We start from the raw sequence: 18,983 nt of genomic DNA on the forward strand, positions 1-18,983 counted from the left end.
AGCACGCTTCTTCCGCAAGATCCAGTTGCAATACGACCCTAAGCGACTTCTTTTCAAAGGTCATTTTCCTCTTCTTCAAATTAATGACCCCATTCATATCAATAGCCCAGTTGATTCCCAGGAGCGCGGGGAAGGATTACTGTCATCGAAAATTTCTATAACTTCAAAGTACGCTAATGCACTCACACCTTCAATATCAACCATCACTCCATACAATCGTCCCATGGGAATGATTTTTTATTGATTCGTCATTCGGAGCTGAATCAGGGACCACTACATTGCAGGTCTCCCCATCCTTTCCCATGTCTATTTCGGCAGAACATTTGCATCATACCCTAGATCTAGAATTACCTGGTCCATCTCATAGTCACCTATCTACGCGGTTAACCTCATCTCGTACCCTGTTCATGCCTTATGCTTACCAATCTTTCTAACTATGCATTGTTCAGTGGGAATCTTTTCCTTATTGGCACACTTGTCTATTAAGTATTACAATAATCCTTCGACAACTTTCTCATCCCGTAGAAACTTCATACAATTTTTCAGGAAAGTAACTAATATGGAAGGATCTACTTCCTGCGACGCATTAGTCCCCAATGTTTTCTCCTAGCTTCCTGAGGTGGAGGCCTCAGTGAAATTCTTCTTTGCTTCCAAGAACATCTCTTTAGCGTGGTTCAGATCAAAATCAAATTATTTTTCAGTAGCCTTTCATACCCATCCCTCTTCCTCGAATTGCTTTCCTTTATCAACACCAGTTCTTATACCACTTCTTAACACAATTTTTATGTTATGATCCTCTTCACAGGGCTCAACCCTCATCATCTAAATGTTTTGCATAGGTTGTTGGGGATGCGCATTCTTTTCTTGCATCTTTGCCATAAGGACCATACGTTCCTCTATGACATGATCAAACATTCGATAGTACTGACATGAGGAATGCATGGTATTTTGGGAAATCGCGCGCGAAGTGCCCTACTTCACCATAGTTATAGAAAATTATTTTCCTACACCCTCACCCTGGTCCAACGTCTATTCCTTGTCCTCGGCCTTGGAATCCTTCGCACGCTGCTCCTATGCCTTGATCCTGAGGCTGAATTTCTGCCTGAATTATGTAGGTAGGGGTTCTATCCATAATCAACTCAACTTCTAGAATGATGCTTATCATGCCCTATGGACTTACAAAAATTGCAAAATAACTGCTAAAGGGTCTGTACAAACTTCTGCAATATATGGCAGTTATCAGTAGCATATTGTTTTGTTGGAAATATTGAGGGGGGGTGAATCAGAATTTCTTTTCCCGACTATTGTTTTACCAGTTAAAAAATTTATATTCAGAACACAAGATGAACAACAATAATAAATGCTTTTATTAATATAATCTTTGCAGTAAAATAGATACAAAGTGGTTGCAATCAGTTGTTAAGCTCCAACTCGAACTTTGGTGAGGCTCCAACCTCCAGAGCACCAACTCTATTTCACCAAGACACCAATCTTGGACTTAGGAGCACCAACTCCCAAGGACTTCAATCCTTCCATTTCCTGAGACACCAGTCCCAAGGACACCTATCCTTCCTACTTCTGAGGCATCAACCCCAAGGACTCCAATCCTTCTTACTTCTGAGGCATCAACCCCAAGGACTTCAATCCTTCTTGCTTCTGAGGCACCAACCCCAAGGACTCCAATCCTACTTACTTTTGTGGCACCAGCCTCAAGTGTTCTGACCCAATCTTGTCAGGGTTCATTTGATAGTGATGTTCTACTCTCAAAACTCTTCTCTACTGAGTTCTGTCTGATTATTGCTTCATTGCAGTCTCCAAGCTACAACATCAATGACAATCAGTCTTCTTATGAAGTAGTCTTTCCAATTCTTCATACTTCCCACACAGAGTGTCCAGTACCCTTCATGACTTCTGATAATGTCTTCACACAGATTTAGTCAGTCTACTGTTAGCTGCACTAAGCTCTTCATAAGGAACAACTTTCTGTTCAAGATTATGTTCTTTGCTGGCTACTTCTCCCCTTCGAATGTCTGTTGTCCTATTGGCCCTTCGGCCCTCTTTTTGTTCCGCTAGATCCTCTCGCTGCCTCTATCTCCTCCAACTTATTTTCCACAACATTCAACAGCCTTCAACAACAACCTGTTCTCTATTTTTTTTGTGCTTTTATTTTTTCCCCATGCCTCTGTTTTTCGGTTTCCTCTCTTCACTAGCCCTTTAGCTTCCTCCTCAGTCTTTGTGGTTTCCTTTGTCTCTTTGTGATCACCTTCTTCTTCAGATTCCTGGCTTTCAGCTTCCTTTGTCTATTCGTGCTCATAGGACACGTTGATTCAATGGCGAGGACCAAGTCATACGCAGAGAACACATATACAAAAAAATTGTAACAACGTTCTTGTTTTCTCATGATAGTAGGCATACACAGGGACAACATTGCTTAATGGACAGCCACGTCCCAATTGCAATCATAATCACCATGATTCACCCCTTTCAACTGACATTCATCCTTTTGAACCATCGGAACAGCCATTGTATGCCTTTCGGCTTAAAACACCTCGTGCAAGCCAAAAATTCCATTACACAGAGACTATGAGAAAAATAGTCAAACAGACTAAAAAGCGGACTTGAGGAAATATTACAATCACACCTATTTCTGTATCGGGTCCAGTCCATATCACAATCGGCGCTTTAGACTTCCAAAGGTCCTTTATACATCAAGACCATGGCATCGTCGATGGCCGATGGCCGATCCTCCACTGGACACGATATTATATTAAGCCATGTTATAATGTTTAATCGGGTCCACATGCTTTATCGCAATCGGTGCTTGTAGTCAGACAACCCTCTGTGTAGCATTGCGATGGGTGGATGTGATATGGTATTAAACCATAGTTAATATGCCTGTTGGGTCCGCAGCCTTATCGCAATCAATGCTTTCATGTGGCAAGGCTTTACAACTTTTGATCTGCGACGAATGCGATAATGCATTAAGTCATATTACACTGTCACGGCGGATCCACATACTTTATCGCAATATACCCAAAACATAGAACAGTCAGAAATAACAAGTATTTTATTATTCAGAAAGCAATGTTCACTTGTGTCTTCGAGGGGGCAACCTCCAATAGAGCAGAGCTCGATTACAAAATAAGACACGATGCTCCTCGTAGGGAGTCTCTATCCTTTATATAGGATTTATACATGCAATACCATGGGGCAATACCATGGTTCTTATTAATACCAACTATCTAATACCATGGCCCATTTGCAACTAACTGTGGTCCCGTCATTAAATGCGGGTTAACCACTTACAATTATTAATATGAGCTTTATTGACTCTTTACTTAACTATAACTATGACTTGATCCTATTACATAAATAAGGGGGTTAGGGTGGGACCCTAACATCCTCCCCCTATAATATTATTCTTAAAGACCGGGCAATGATCCTTATGATGTCCATGGATTTTACATTTTAGACACCAAATCTCAACACGTACCTCTGGCTGAGCTTCTCGTCTGTTCTTCAGGCTTTGCAACTCCAAGTGTAGGCTCTCCAGCTGCGAATGAATCTGTTTTACCCCAAATTTTGCATCTGGAATAGGTGATGCGTGTAGCCTCATCGCGATCTCCAAGGCTTCTGCTTGCATTACTATCTTCTGCTGTGACATAGGTATTCTTAAGTACGGAAAAAGTGATGCTATAAACCAGTGAAGATGTTGAGTATCTGAGATTTGCATATTAGCCTGCCTAATCTTGCACGTCAACCTCTAATCAAAGTCCCATAGCGTGTCATCAACTCTCATTCAAATCTCCTTAAATTCAATTATTGATTGCGCCTCTGAGTTAGGCCTACTGAACTCCTTTTTTAAAGCCAGTTGGGTATATGCCAACGATGTGTTGGGGGTATCAGTGCAATACTTTATATACCAAGTTAATGTGCAGTCCTGCAAAACTGTAACCAATTGTGCTTTCTTAATATTGTCATCAGTAACCTGTTGCGCTGTCCACACAGCTCCTGCAACAAACCAAAATTATTCTTGATCTTCATTGCCCATTCCATTAAAGATCGACATCTTCATCGCGTTCGCCATGTTGAATGGTGGGAGTGGAGATGGAGGAGGTGAAGGCATAGGTGTATGAGGTGGAGGTGGAGGCGGAGGTGGGGTGGATGGGTGAGATATCATCGGAATACTCTGAGTTATTAACTAAATCGAGCTTCGTGGCATAGTCATCATCGCCCCTTCATTGTCACTTGAAGGAGGTTCAATCAATGGACTATACTCTGGACCTGATCTGTTACTACTTCTAAAGAATCTTCCACTTTGCGTAGCTCCAAACAACGACATTACCTGCTTTTCACATAATAGAATTTTAATCCAAGTATTCAATGACCTTAAGTACTTACCTCGCGGTCCTTTGAAGAATCTTCTCTCTGTTTCATTATAGCTAACTGAGGTGTCAAAAGTAAATTTAGTAACAAATCCTCCTAGCATTCGATCAAGCCAATGATCGATAGCCCACATAATCTTGTTTTTAGATGCCTCTAGTCATCGCACCAATTCTGGATTCAACATTATAGGACTATCGAGCTTCCACCTCCCTTGACTGTCTGCCAATTTAGCTAACCACTCATATAATTCGCATGGAAAAGTGCAAAAGAAAATTTCGTGTACCTCTGTATACAAATATCTATTCAACCAATCCTCCTTCGACATGCGTGGTTTCTTGTTTTCTTACGCCGCAAACTCATGAATATTTCGATCTAACCAGTTTTCAATCTCCTTCTTAGTTGGATTCCAATGATGCGACATCACACATCTCTTAAGAAGATCCCGGACTCGGCAACGAAACCATTTGTTGGCTTAGGGGGTCCTGACCCAGGTTCAAAGTTAGTTGTTCCAACCAAAAAAACCCCACACTGTTGGCCCTTTTCGCAGCAACCTACGTAGTACAGGCCACAATCTCACCCGAAGCAATATTGGGGGATGCAAGAACCAAGTTTCTGCATCCAAGGATATGCGATGAGCAGTTTCTAAGTCTGCACAACTTCAAATTTTCCTTCACATATATTGATATCCTTCTAGGGCTTCCTTACCATAACCAAGTTAAAACAATTTTCAGAGCTTCACGAAGGTCCACGATCAGCCTTTGCGGACCTTAAACAGATGATCTACCTACTTTCACGCATTAGAAAACTACCCTAGATCTGAGTTCGCGTAGATCTACTTAATTCATCAGAAAACATAACATAAATAACTTTTAACTTCGCGGAAGTAGATAACTATTCATATTGTTGTACCTTAAGAAACCAATTTCCTAGTTATGTAGAATTTGTGCTTAAGAAATTAATGTTTATAGTTATTGTCACTTGTTTGTCACTTAATTATATGTTGTGTTCTCAAATGAAGGACTTGGGAGACTTGGTTTTTAACCCTAAATACTTAGGTGACAAGGAAATATCAGAATGCCATTTGATTGTTGAATATAAATGCTGAATGAAGAAAAGCTTGAATAAGTCATAGACAATATGCTGTTTTACACAGGATCTACTATCTGTGACACTTGGAGAAGTTAAAGATAATATGTTGTCTTACATAGAAACTACTATATGTAACTTAGAAGAATTACAAAGGTGTGAACTTCAAGTATAGGAGTGCTCTTTTAAGGAATTTAAACTTCATTTACATAAGCAAATAAAAACCTGCAACTTCATTACCATACTTAAAGGAAGAAAGCATAAGATGACACATAAAGAAGAAGTCACAAAATCATACCCAACAATATATGGAAAACTTTTGATTCTTTCATTAATCAACAGTTGTATCAGGAATTCACTAGCCTAGTATTCAGGTTCTTCAAAATTCGAACCCTTTCTTTCTAATTTTTCTCTTTTTATACATTAAGAAACAGTTGGTGGTCTCCAAAACTATCAAACTACTTAACTGTTTCCCTAACTGTCTAAGTAAAAACTATTACAGAATATTACACAGAGGGTAAAAGACACCTCAAAGAACATAAAATAATAGGAAATAACAGAACTTAGAAGATTATGGTCGTTCTCTGTTCAAAATTGTATCTTGAGCCTTAACGGAGCAGTGGATGAAGGGTAGAAAGCTTTGGGAGCACTGCGGGGGGTAAAGAGTGTGTGAGAGCATCAACGAGGTTGAACCCCCGCGGTGATTCCTGGCCACACATTTTGGTCAACCATGCTAACGTCACGGTCAACTGTGGGGTTCGAGCTCTGATTAACCTTCGTGCTCATTGCTTCCCCACAGCGCACCTTAAAGGACTTATCAAACTATCGCTTGATCGCGCTTGTCGAACTTGTATGACATTTAAACGATGGCAGGCCCACGAAACTTAAAAAGAATTAACACTGGTTCATAAAACCTGTCACATCCGCCTTTTCAACGCGCCTTTGACTCCCTTACGGACCTGATAGGACATAAAATGTATTTAATAATTCATCGGGTTTGATATTAAGGACTGAACCTGATGAATTTTCTGACCCAATCTCCGGACTCGATAGGAAATAAAACTGAATTTGATGATTTATCGAGTTCGATCAAAAGATGAAAACTGATCACTTTCCGACCCGATATTGTGACCTGATATTTGACGGATCCCGCCTCTTCTGATGGACGGCTGAGATTAACCCAGACTTCAACAAATTTAAACTGTGTTTGATACACCGTCGCATCCGATCTCCGAAATAAACCCATTCTTAGTTAACTATGCGATTGCCGTTGGATCTGTGGCCTGTTGATCAGACGACCTAGATCTTCTCGCGGGTTTATTACTTTCAAAGCCCTTGAAAATATAAAATCAACCATTTCTTTCATGTTTTTTTATTTTTCTCTCATTTTGTAATAAACTGAAAATAAGACTTAAATAACAATGGACAATGAGTGCTACAACATTTGGCTCCACCTGGGGATAGTGCTTTTGCCACAGAAGCACTAAGAACCATAGATCAGTGCCTTCACCTCGGGCATGGAGTCCAAAATTCTAAAAACCCTGAAATTTGAAAGACTAAAACCTAACATTCTTGAAATCTAAAATCTCTGCAAACTAGTTTCCAACTAGGATAGTCACCCTTATTTATCAACTAAAATTAAACTAAAGAACTGCAACTGGAAACCAAATGCTCAACACCTGAGCTTATTTATGTACAGGTTCCTACCTATGTACATGACTACTCTCAATTAGGTGAAGTCAATCTTCCAATGGTACCAGGTTAGCATTTGAGTGCCTAATCTAGAACCATTCTGCCAGTAAATTTTGAAAATACAATTCATCCTGAACGGAAAATTAACTATGCATAAGGGCAGCTCACAACAAAAATTAGGAATATATCCACAAAATGGTATGTGTAGGCTGCTAATAAATTTCTCCATGTAATTTTCCACAGGATCTTCAAAAGTATAAGAAAAAATATGGTCCTGATCAGCTCCAAAAGAAAAAATCTCTATGTATGAAGGTTCTTGCTTGAATAAACCTTCTATTGGGATAATATGCTCAATAGAACAATCAGCAACATCTTTAAGAAAATGATCTATGTCACTTTTATGTCTCCACTTTTCATCTTTGAGCTTTGATTGAAAATAATTTGTAATTATGACCTTAGGAAATAAAAGAAAATTCTTCACATCACTATATGACAAATGGCCAACTTCAAATAGATTGTTTACCTCTGATCCATGGGTACCATTGTGTTCTTCAATGCAATGATATACAATCTCTTTATCAGTTTTCTTTTTACATAAGATAGCCTCTTTTGCTATGATAAATGACTCAACATATTGTTGTCCAACATTTCCCACTTGCTGGTTTTCTTCTCTATGTCCAACACCCAACTGATGAACTCGAAGACCTTCATCCTATTCCTTATTTGAACCATTTTTGTTATAAATAGGAGGACCATCAAATTTAACAAAATAAGATCTCTGGGGATTTATTTGCAACTTAATTATTTCTCCCTCTTCTCGACTATTGGGCAGAAATTCTTGATGCATGTTTGAACTTTTCTCCATTTGAATGCTCTCTTGATTTGCTTGGAACAGGGTCAACCAATTCTCTGCTTGTGAGATTATTGAAGAAATTTTTTTTAAAACTTTTCCGCATCATTTTGAGAAAATGATAGTTTTTTGCTTTCAAAGACTTGCTCATAATTAATTTGGTGATAACCTCTCTGAATGCTTGCTATATTATCAACATGATCATTAGTTTCTTCATCAGGATTATCATGAGCTTTTAAAATTTCTTTAGAATCATAATATTCACAACAACCTTCAAAAAGAAACTTGTGTGAATAAGAAGTTCTACAAAAAGAACTGAACACTAAATGGAAATCTTTCAAAGATGAAATGCTTGAAAGAGGCAGAGACCTATACCAAACCCTAGCTTCTTGGTCCAAAGAAAACATAAACAACTTCATATTCACATCTTCATGAATGATGCTTTGCTGCTCCATGCATCCATGAAACTCTTGGAGGTGCTGAACCAGATATTCATATTCATTTCCACTGAATCTTGGAAGATACTCATTCCACTCATGAAATGTAGGCATATGATTAGGATAGTCGGTGATCCCAATAAAATCCAGTGGGTCAAATTTATTGGCTAAGAATTCAGGGATAGCCATTAATCCCTAAAAAGAAAACTCCAAAGTGAAGGTCAGAGGTGTTAATTTACAATCAACAACTGAAACTTATCACCCTCAAGAATCAACTTCAAACTTAATAAATCGAGGGAAAAGTGTTCCTATTCAATTGTTTTGTAGGATGTGGTTCTTGTTCTTGTGGAGTCGCCTTTTTTAAGGGAGCTGGAACTTACTTCTCACCTTCATCTTGTTGACTTTTAGATCTTTTCCTTGATCTCAAGTCATATTTCTTATGTAGATCTGCCTACATAAAATTAGAAAACTGCTTCCAACATTCATCAATTTCATTGTGATGAAACGTTTCTTGGTGCAAACAGTGTAGGACTTGGTGTAAGTGGAGTTTTAGGCCTTCCAACCCTCTTGAAAACTATCCTCTCAGGATCTAAAAGGGCTTGAACTTTCTGTTATGAGGTGTCTGATCTTGTATGGGGTCTTCTTGGAGCTAGAGTTATTGCTTTTATCCAAAACAACCAAAAATTTCCTCCTCACTGAACAACCAGAGGAAACTATTGAAAACCTAGGGAAAAGTGTTCTTGTCTTCTCTCCCCAGCAGCGGCACCAATTAATGTTGTACCTTAAGAAACCAATTTCCTGGTTGTGTAGAAATTGTGCTTAAGACATTAATGTTTATAGTTATTGTCACTTGTTTGTCACTTAATTATATGTTGTGTTCTCAAATGAAGGACCTGGGAGACTTGGTTTTTAACCCTCAATACTTAGGTGACAAGGAAATATCAGAATGCCATTTGATTGTTGAATATAAATGATGAATGAAGAAAAGCTTGAATAAGTCATAGACAATATGTTGTTTTACACAGGATCTACTATCTGTGACACTTGGAGAAGTTAAAGATAATATGTTGTCTTACATAGAAACTACTATTTGTAACTTAGAAGAATTACAAAGGTGTGAACTTCAAGTATAGGAGCACTCTTTTAAGGAATTTTAACTTCATTTACATAAGCAAATAAAGACCTGCAGCTTCATTACCATACTTAAAGGAAGAAAACATAAGATGACACATAACAGAGAAGTCACAAAATCATACCCAACAATATATGGAAAACTTCTGATTCTTTCATTAATCAACAGTTGTATCAGGAATTCACTGGCCTAGTATTCAGGTTCTCCAAAATTCGAACCCTTTCTTTCTAAATTTTCCTCTTTTTATACATTATGAAATAGTTGGTGGTCTCCAAAACTGTCAAACTACTTAACTATTTCCCTAATTGTCTAAGTAAAAACTATTACAAAATATTACACAGAGGGTAAAAGACACCTCAAAGAACATAAAATAACAGGAAATAACGGAACTTGGAAGATTATAGCCATTCTTTGTTCGAAACTGTAACTTGAGCCTTAACGGAGTAGTGGATGAAAGGTAGAAAGCTTTGGGAGCACTACGGGGGGTAGAGAGTGTGTGAGAGCATCAACGAGGTTGAACCCCCACGGTGATTCCTCGCCGCACATTTTGGTCAACCGTGCTAACGTCATGGTCATCTGCAGGGGTCATGCTCTAATTAACCTTCGTTCTCATTGCTTCCCCGCAGTGCGCTTTAAAGGACTTATCAAACTATCACTTAATCACGCTTGTCGAACTTGTATGACATTTAAACAATGGCAAGCCCACAAAACTTAAAAATAATTAACACCGGTTCATAAAAACTATTGCACCCACCTTTTCAACGTGCCTTTGACTCCCTTACGAACTCGATAAGACATAAATTATATTTAATAATTCATCAGGTCCGATATTAAGCACTGAATCCGATGACTTTGCCGACCCGATCTCTGGACCCGATAGGAAATAAAACTGAATTTGATGATTTATTGAGTCCGATCAAAAGATGAAAATTGATCACTTTCCAACCCGATATTGCGACCCGATATCTAGCGGATCCCACCTCTTCCGATGGACGGCTGAGATTAACTTGGACTTTAGCAAATTTAAACTATGTTTGATACACCATTGCATCCGATCTCCGAAATCAACCCTTTCTTAGTTAACTATGCGATTGCTGTTGGATCTATGGCCTGTTCATCAGACAAATCAGATCTTCTCGTTGGTTTATTACTTTCAAATCCCTTGAAAATATATAATCAACCATTTCTTTCATGTTTTTTTATTTTTCTCTCATTTTGTAATAAGCTGAAAATACGACTTAAATAACAATGGACAATGAGTGCTACAACACATATCATGCATCATTAAGATAGATTTAGTGAATTCGCACAATGTTCATTCGTTATTTCATAAAACACGTTATTTAATCAACAAAATATAACATAAACAGATTCACAAAAATACAAAGTAATTCTTCAAAAAAGTCTTTATTGATCTTCAATTCTCAGATTACAGACTCTTCTACTCTGCGCACTTAGCTAGAGGGGTCCGCGCACTTAGTTGTAGACTCTATCTAGGCCTCTTACGCACTCAATTGTAGGAGCCTTCCCTTCCTCCCCTAAGTATAGGAAGTAGAGCCTTCCTACCTTAGCACTTGTCCAAGACAACAAAATCCTTTCAGCATACCCAATTCTCTATCAAAATTTATCTCTAAGACTTGTTATGACTCAACTATTTATAGATTTCCTTAATACAATACCATGGTTTACAGACCATGGGAGAATCTTAAAACCGACCAAAAACAAGGGCTAAGACCATTTTGACTCTAATATATCTTCACACTCTACATCCACATATTGTAGAGACTTTATATTCTTTTTAAAAAACTTTTACAAAATTGGGTTAACTTAACCCCAAAACTAACCCTAGGGACCCTATCCCAACAGTAGGCTACCTCACGATTGACAATGGGTTTACATCACTGGCTCTTGATTGGTCGAGTTCATTGGTGTTCGACATGAGATCATTTAGTCATGCTTGGTGGATTGTACGAGTTACCTTGGGATTGATTTTCCTCATTAGTGGATTCCCTCGCATCTGTTACTAGTTTACCTCATTGGCTGGTAATCAGAGGGTTTCTACCATGCTCGACTTCATCTAATCTATTTGCATCATGTAGATTCGTACCATCGAGGTTATGTTGAAGACCCTGAGTTAGGGACATCTCACTCTTATATGGATTCCTTCCCAGACTACATTGGAGTTATGTATTATTCACGTACTTTGAGGATTATCTTGAGACACTTCTCTACTTGTCATGTGTCCATAGTCCTCTTGATGTATACTGTGACATAAATCCACATTGTATTTTCTGATGGCTATGCTCTATCTTGTTAGTCACATGGATCCACTCTGTATGTATTCGTGGCCATGTTCTAGAATTTCATGTCATGGATCCACAATGTATTTCATATCGGCCATGTTTAGTATCTTCTTCTAACTGAGCATGGTTATTCCCACCTTAGGGATGTTATTAGCAGAGTTGATACTTCAACACTTGAGTTCCTTTGATCTAGCTTCATAGTCTTGGCACCTTCCTCCCATTTTGAGCTTTGAGTATTATTGTAATGCATTTCATCCATAAGCTTCTCTTCTGACCTCATTCATTAGGGGTCATCTATTATAACCCTATTTGTCACTCCATTATTGTCCAATATCAACTTACCTCAGTAGTTTGGCTAAAATGCATCCCCTTTTCACATTTTCTTTTACTTATGTGAGATTTGTCCCATGATAAAAGGGCAAAATTGCATAATTGAGAAATTTCTCATAGTTATTTTGCCAAAATATTATAATTATGAGATAATAATTATTTCATAATTGAGATAGTTGAGAAAAAACTCATAATTGCGAGAAAGGTTTCTAGATTTTTTCGTTCCCATGGAGATCAACTTGATCCACTTGTGTATGAGTTGGCTAGGGGTCCTTTATTGTAGAATTTTCATAGCTTCTCAAGCCCCTAGGTGTCTAGATACAATCTCCCAAAGCATAGAATGAACCTATATAATCTCACCAAGAGGAAAAGGGGTTAGATCTAGTATCCAAGATATAGTGCAGGAACTTTGTTGTATTGGGAGAGGAGACCATGCTACAAGCTTGAGGACAGAATGTCATTTGTTGAAGGTATAATTGTACCATTTGATTCATGATTAATAGAAATCTACGATCCTTCCCTGTATTTACATGTTTGTAGCAGTTACATATATTGATTCTATGATGTTTGAGTTGACGATCTTTTGAGGAAGAACACTTTTTGTCCTTGAATGTTTGTGGTTGTGTGCAGGTGTTGATATCAAGCGCAATGAAATAGATCGCTTGAGTGGAGCATGAGGATTCTGCTACGAATTCAAAACCCTTCACCGAAATGTGAGGAGGTCAGGTGCATACTCTTTCCTTTATAACATCTAGAAGCATTTTCTTACTGCATATTTGAGCATTGGGTTGGGATTTGATTGTCTATATATTGGTCATTTTTTCTCTTGCTATTTAGTGATATTATTCAAGGCACAATATCATGGAGCAATAGCTCCTTGCATGTAAATTTCATTGTAGCAATTCTCACACCACATGGCTTCGTTATGAACCACTTGTTCTCACAAAAACGCCTCCTCTATGCACTTTTACTCAACAAGTTGCTCTATCCTGGTGGCACCGACAACAACTAGTACTCCACTAGTCAGAACACACTATTCCAATTCTAATCATAGCCCAAAGAGACATGTGCACAAAACCTAGTAAAGGTTGGTCCAAATCCACAAGGGAAAGCAAATTATCTTAATGATGTTTTCATGCTTCAACTCCATGCTCCAACTCTTTACCACACATAGGTTGATCCTTACTTCACACACACAAGTCTTCAACTCTTCACCATGTAAGCATAGCATCAATCAGAGGTGCTTCATCCTTTACGTGATTGGCATAGGTGAATTTGTGAAGCATGGTGGTTATGGTAATTTTACAAGGAAACATATTTACATAAAATCATGTACTTCACAAGGAAATATGTTTGCATAAAATTTATTTAGACTATGTCATTGACTAAAATCTTATTCATGAGTGATTAGGAATGATGACTCAACCTAATTTTTACAATTATATTTATATTTATTTATATTAAAAATCTTGTATCTTGTTATTTTATCTTTTCAAACATGAATTGTGACCCCCAAAAACTCTATACACACTGCAACACATATATGTAGTTCATTGGTGACACACCCAGTTTAACATAACAGATAGATGTGCATTTTCACTTGGCTTGTCCCTTGAAAAATATTGCATTTTGTAGAGAGTTGGCCATGACATGTGGTGCATTATTTTTGTTAAACACACATGGGCAACAACAAATAGGAAAGATAAAACATGAGAATACATTTTTATTAACAAGTGATATACATTTATAATACATATTGTGACCACTAGGTTCCACATCCCAAGGTCTCTTGGACTCCTTTTGTCTATTCAGCTTCCACACTAACCCATTGAGGATTAGGTGTCCAACATTCCCCTCCTTAATCTGAAGGATTATGTATGAGTCCAGAAAGAGACTTGTAATACAAAATGTGCAAAAATGCATGGCAGCACTAGGCTGAATGTTCTCTCTAAAATGTTGGTATAAAGGGCGGTGGTTTAAGGATGACCACCAACACTAGAATGCTTAGTGCAATTCCCGGAACTCTTCCAAAACTGGCAAGAAGCTGAAGTCTTCTGCTAGAGGAAGTTCTCCTATTTTTTTGAAGAGGGAAACCTTCAACCATAAAAGGGAGGTCTCACCTCGCATAAAAGGGAGAACTTCAACCTAAAAAGGGAAGTCTCAACCTGTGATGGTTTAAGGATGACCAACAACTCTGGAATGCTTAATGCAATTCCTGGAACTCTTCCAAATCTGGCAAGAAGCTGGAGTCTTCTGCTAGATTAAGTGTCCCTAATTTTGTTTCTAGAATTCTTCCGAAGCTCGCAAGAAGCGGAATTCTTCTGCTAGAGGAAGTGTCCCAGATTACTGAATGAAGGCATGCTCAAGGGCATCTTTGTCTTTGGTTACAACTCTAAATCTGGTGTGACAGGTTGTGGATCAGGCTCACTTGATGTGGCTTTGAAGCTTGTAGATGACCATCATTTGCCCCCCTGTCAGATACAAGGTGAAATGATGGAGAAAACTCAACTGCAAGACTGTTCAATACTCTAGAACAAGTTCTGACATGTGATTGGAATATCTTCTTGGCTATTGATGCCATTGCCAAGAAGTGATCCATCCAATATGAATCTTTGTTCTTGTAGGACGTTTGTTTATGAAGCATCTATGTGAAGAATGATTGGTTTTATGACAGTGCTTACATGGATGAAGATCAAAACAATGATCTTTCAAATGGCCAACTCGATCACAGTGTTGGCATTTCACTATCTGTTGTTGTTATTGTTGTTGTTGCTATGGAAGAGGGGCAGAATCTGGAACAGCTGGAGGTGAACTGTCATGAGGAGTAGGTGAACTGTCATGAATGAATCCAGCACTTTGAAACTGAATGTGCTTTAAGTAGTCTAGAATATGAAAGGATGAGTCCCTGTCATATCCAATACCAGTTCTGTGCTTGTTGTGGACAAGCTGTTCCCAAGGTCTGATGATGGGCTTGGGAAGTGCAAACTGAGTTTCTGCATCTGCATGTACAACTGCTACTTTATTGGGTACTAAATCTGAACCAACTGTAACATTATTGACTTGCTTCTGATGGGTTGCAGTCTCAATGTTCTAAACAGAAACATGTTCAAAATGACTCCTATGTTTTAGTTCTTCTTGCTGTAGCTGAGATTCGAGCTGCAAAAAATCAATTTTCTCTTGTGCATTTTGTAGACAGACCTGAATGTCTGTGAGACAAACTTTGCTGACTTTTAATGTATCATGAGTAGTAGACAATATGAGAGTTTTGAGGAACTCTAATACTTCATTGATTCTGGCCATTTTCTCCAATGTTAAACTTACACTTTAAACCAACTATGAACCAATGTCACTACAAGGTATTTTCAAAATTTGTTCTCTGAGAAAACTACAATAATCAAATGAGATTATTCCTTGAGGAATGAACCAAAAGCAAGATTATTCTCCGCACAACGATGGTTGGTTGCATTCATATACAAGGAAAGTATATTGTGCATTCCCAAACAATGAGACTCAAATGCTACAACAAATAAAATATTTGTTTCTACATGATGAATACTTAGAAATATATATCAGCAAGGATGCAAGCTTTACACAGTCATCTATTCAAGAAATAGAGTGCACAAATTGAAAAGGAACCTGACCTAGCCACTTGTATAACAAATTCAACTTATAGAGAGTCTGCTACAGCCCTAGGATTGCTTGCTATGCCAAGGGAATGATTGTCCACTGTTAAATCTACACCAGAACTTGATAAATTTCATCCCACTGATAATAGCAATCAGCAGACGTTAGTTTGGAAAGCGTTCATGATATTGCTCTCAAAGGGCTTGATGAACTCTCCACAATTGAGAGATCCTTTGCTACATTTAAGAAGACTTTGTTCAATTCAGAAAGCCTACAGATAGACCCAGAGCTTCAGAATAGAGAATACAATGCAAAGCTAGATAAATCTTTTGCCACAGTCTTACATTTACTATTTGTATATCTGCTTCTTTGTGACCTTTCTCACAAGGTGTTGGAGTACATGATTCAGCGATCCAGTCTAATCACTTGCTCTCAGATTCAACCAACTTCCCTTCCAAATCCACTGTCTCCTTTCCCGTAAATGAAACAGAAAAAATAAAATCCCAAAACTGACTTGCTAGATTGTACGAAATTAAAATTTAAATGTCAGGCGTGCGTTTACAAATTCAAATTGAAACACTCTGTAGGGGCGCAATATCTATGATGGATATTGCCAGCTAGACATTCAGTTCTCTAACCTTACAGAGTTACAAGTGAACTATAATAATGAAAGAACCAGAGACTTCACAAACTCGTCATTGCCTTCTGAGTAGAAACATCGATTACCAGCTCAGTCTTTTGGAGAGGCTGGAGGCATGTATGGCATCCAACCAGTGTCATTGCATCATATGGTCGGTGCTCATTCAATGGGACTAAACTCAATACAGATGCATGTTGCCAATGCATCTGCAATTATGGAAGCCTTTGGAGGTGTCCTACCACGAGGAGTAATGGGTAATAATGATAGATGCACTGTTCTGGTTGCCAACTTAAACCCCAAGAAAATAGATGAAGATAAGCTTTTCAATTTGTTCTCCATCTACGGAAATATATTACGCATTAAGTTACTCCGGAACAAGCCTGATCATGCCCTGATCCAGATGGCAGATGGTTTACAAGAAGAATTGGCTGTCAACCTTTTTTTGAAGGGAGCTTTGCTATTCGGAAAACGATTGGAAGTTAACTTTTCAAAACATCCACAGATACACCCATCTTCAGACTCTATTGACTACTCAGGCTCTAAATTGAACCGTTTTAACCATAATATGGCAAAGAATTACCGGTATTGTGTTCTCCAAACCTAGTCGCTCTTGTCCCGCTCTCTTATTCCTAAATCTTCGTCGAATTCTAGTGGACACTGCTGCTTATGTTCACCTACAACCCATGTGGAATATTTTCGTTGTAGAATTCATCGACAGAGCTGCAACAGTTAGGTGCGAACATGGACTAACGCCAAAACTATTGATAACAAAGTTTCCCAAGAATTTTTCCACGCTTTCCTATGTTTACTTGATTCGAAACCCCTTTGAATCCTTTTACTCTCAATACCTCTTCAAAAAACAAGAGAACTTTGTTGGGCAGGCAGTTTAATAACTGAAGACAAATGCGGGATATTCAAGATTGCTTCAGCAGCTTGACGACATTCAACGCACAGTCATTCAAACGAGAGAGATTCAGTAATTGAAGGCTTGTAGCGGTCCTTTTGAGATGAAATAACATGAATTATGATTGATTACAGTAAGGTAGATTCTCCTCAGTAGACTTAGAGGCAGCGAATCAACAGAGTATATGGGCAGAGATCCAGGCATTAGGCAAGTAGAGAGACAAATGATACCAGAAACGTTCTCCTCCATGAATGATGCGCTGACATTTTCTGCAACTAGATCAAGAGGTGGACAATGTAACTGTTATGATAGCGGACAGTGGGCAACAGCGTAATTGTAGTAGGCAGTGTAACTGTTATGATAGCAAACAGTGGGCAGTGTAATTGTAGTAGGTAGTGTAACTATTTAAATGAATATGGACATCACATACATAATAATGGAGCAGCGTTCAAATAAACCTGGAGCAGCTTTTAAATGAATAACACATTCAATGTGGATTCCTGGGTGGAGGCACCATATAGCATTCAGCGTTCAGGGCAGACAGCCCAGAGAAAATACCAGGTCAGGGGTGTCAGTTCTGAAATATGGGCAGAACAAGAAAACAGGCAGAAAATGGAGTTACAAAGGCAGAAATACTAAAAATAAGACCTGCTCATAAAGACCATAAAACAAATGGCTCAAAGAAATTATGCAGAGCAGGAATACGCCTGCTCTGATACCATGTTAAACACACATGGTAAACAACAATTAAGAAAGATAAAACATGAGAATACATTTTTATTAACAAGTGATATACATTTATAGTACATATTGTGACCGTTGGGTTCCACATCCCAAGGTCTCTTAGACTCCTTTTGTCTATTCGGCTTCCACACTAACCCATTGAAGATTAGGTGTCCAACAATTTTCATCCATGATGGTATCCCTACCTTGCAACCGGATGCTGATGTGAGTTCAACAACCAGTAGCTGTCACATGCTCTGTCATCCCCAAACGAAGAATGGTTGTCGTGGTTTCGACATGTATTGATGAGTCATTCATATGTGATGGATTAAGGAATTAATTGGAGGTATAGCATCTCTTTTAACTAAGCACACCAAGCACTCCAACCATTCCAAGGGAAAAAATTACCTCCGCACATTGGTTTGTCGAGAGCCTTTCATTGTGCGGAGTAACTCTGGGCCCCTACACAAATACTGAATTCTAATTTTGTCGAGGACTTAAAACTTCACAATCCTTGTTTCGATGACAAATTACTATTTTATTAGGACTTCACCGTGCTACTTTCTGCAAGAAACAACACAAGTTATGTTTATCTTCGAGTGCACATCCATTCCACCATATTCTTCTATCTTTTTACTGAGCATTCCATCCCTCAGTTCGCAGCAATGTTTCCATTAAAGATTTTTTCAAGCATTCTAACGTATGCAAGGAAAATATTTAATTTTTGAATGCAATGGTTGTGCAACCCACCACATTATACAATGCCTTCTACAAGGTGGACTATTGGCCACCTTGTTACACGAAGGCTTTCTGCGAGCAGTAATGCAACCCCATAGAAATAGGTAGTAGTGCAACCCCGCAACAATATGTTTTCGC

At 38.4% G+C, this 18,983-nt stretch overlaps 2 pseudogenes; one reads left to right on the forward strand and one right to left on the reverse strand.

Annotated features, from left to right (window-relative positions):
* The window catches only part of LOC149163560 (uncharacterized), a 41,061-nt pseudogene extending 36,624 nt beyond the window's left edge, over positions 1-4,437 (reverse strand).
* An 11,987-nt stretch (positions 4,438-16,424) lies between these two features.
* On the forward strand, positions 16,425-17,084 carry LOC149163561 (polypyrimidine tract-binding protein homolog 3 pseudogene; annotated as a pseudogene).
* Positions 17,085-18,983: the final 1,899 nt, after the last annotated feature.

This window comes from Pinus tabuliformis, chromosome 5_1, assembly GCF_031772625.1.
Source record: "Pinus tabuliformis cultivar Carrire ecotype Pingquan chromosome 5_1, CPIR1, whole genome shotgun sequence".
NCBI classification, from domain to species: Eukaryota; Viridiplantae; Streptophyta; class Pinopsida; order Pinales; family Pinaceae; genus Pinus; species Pinus tabuliformis.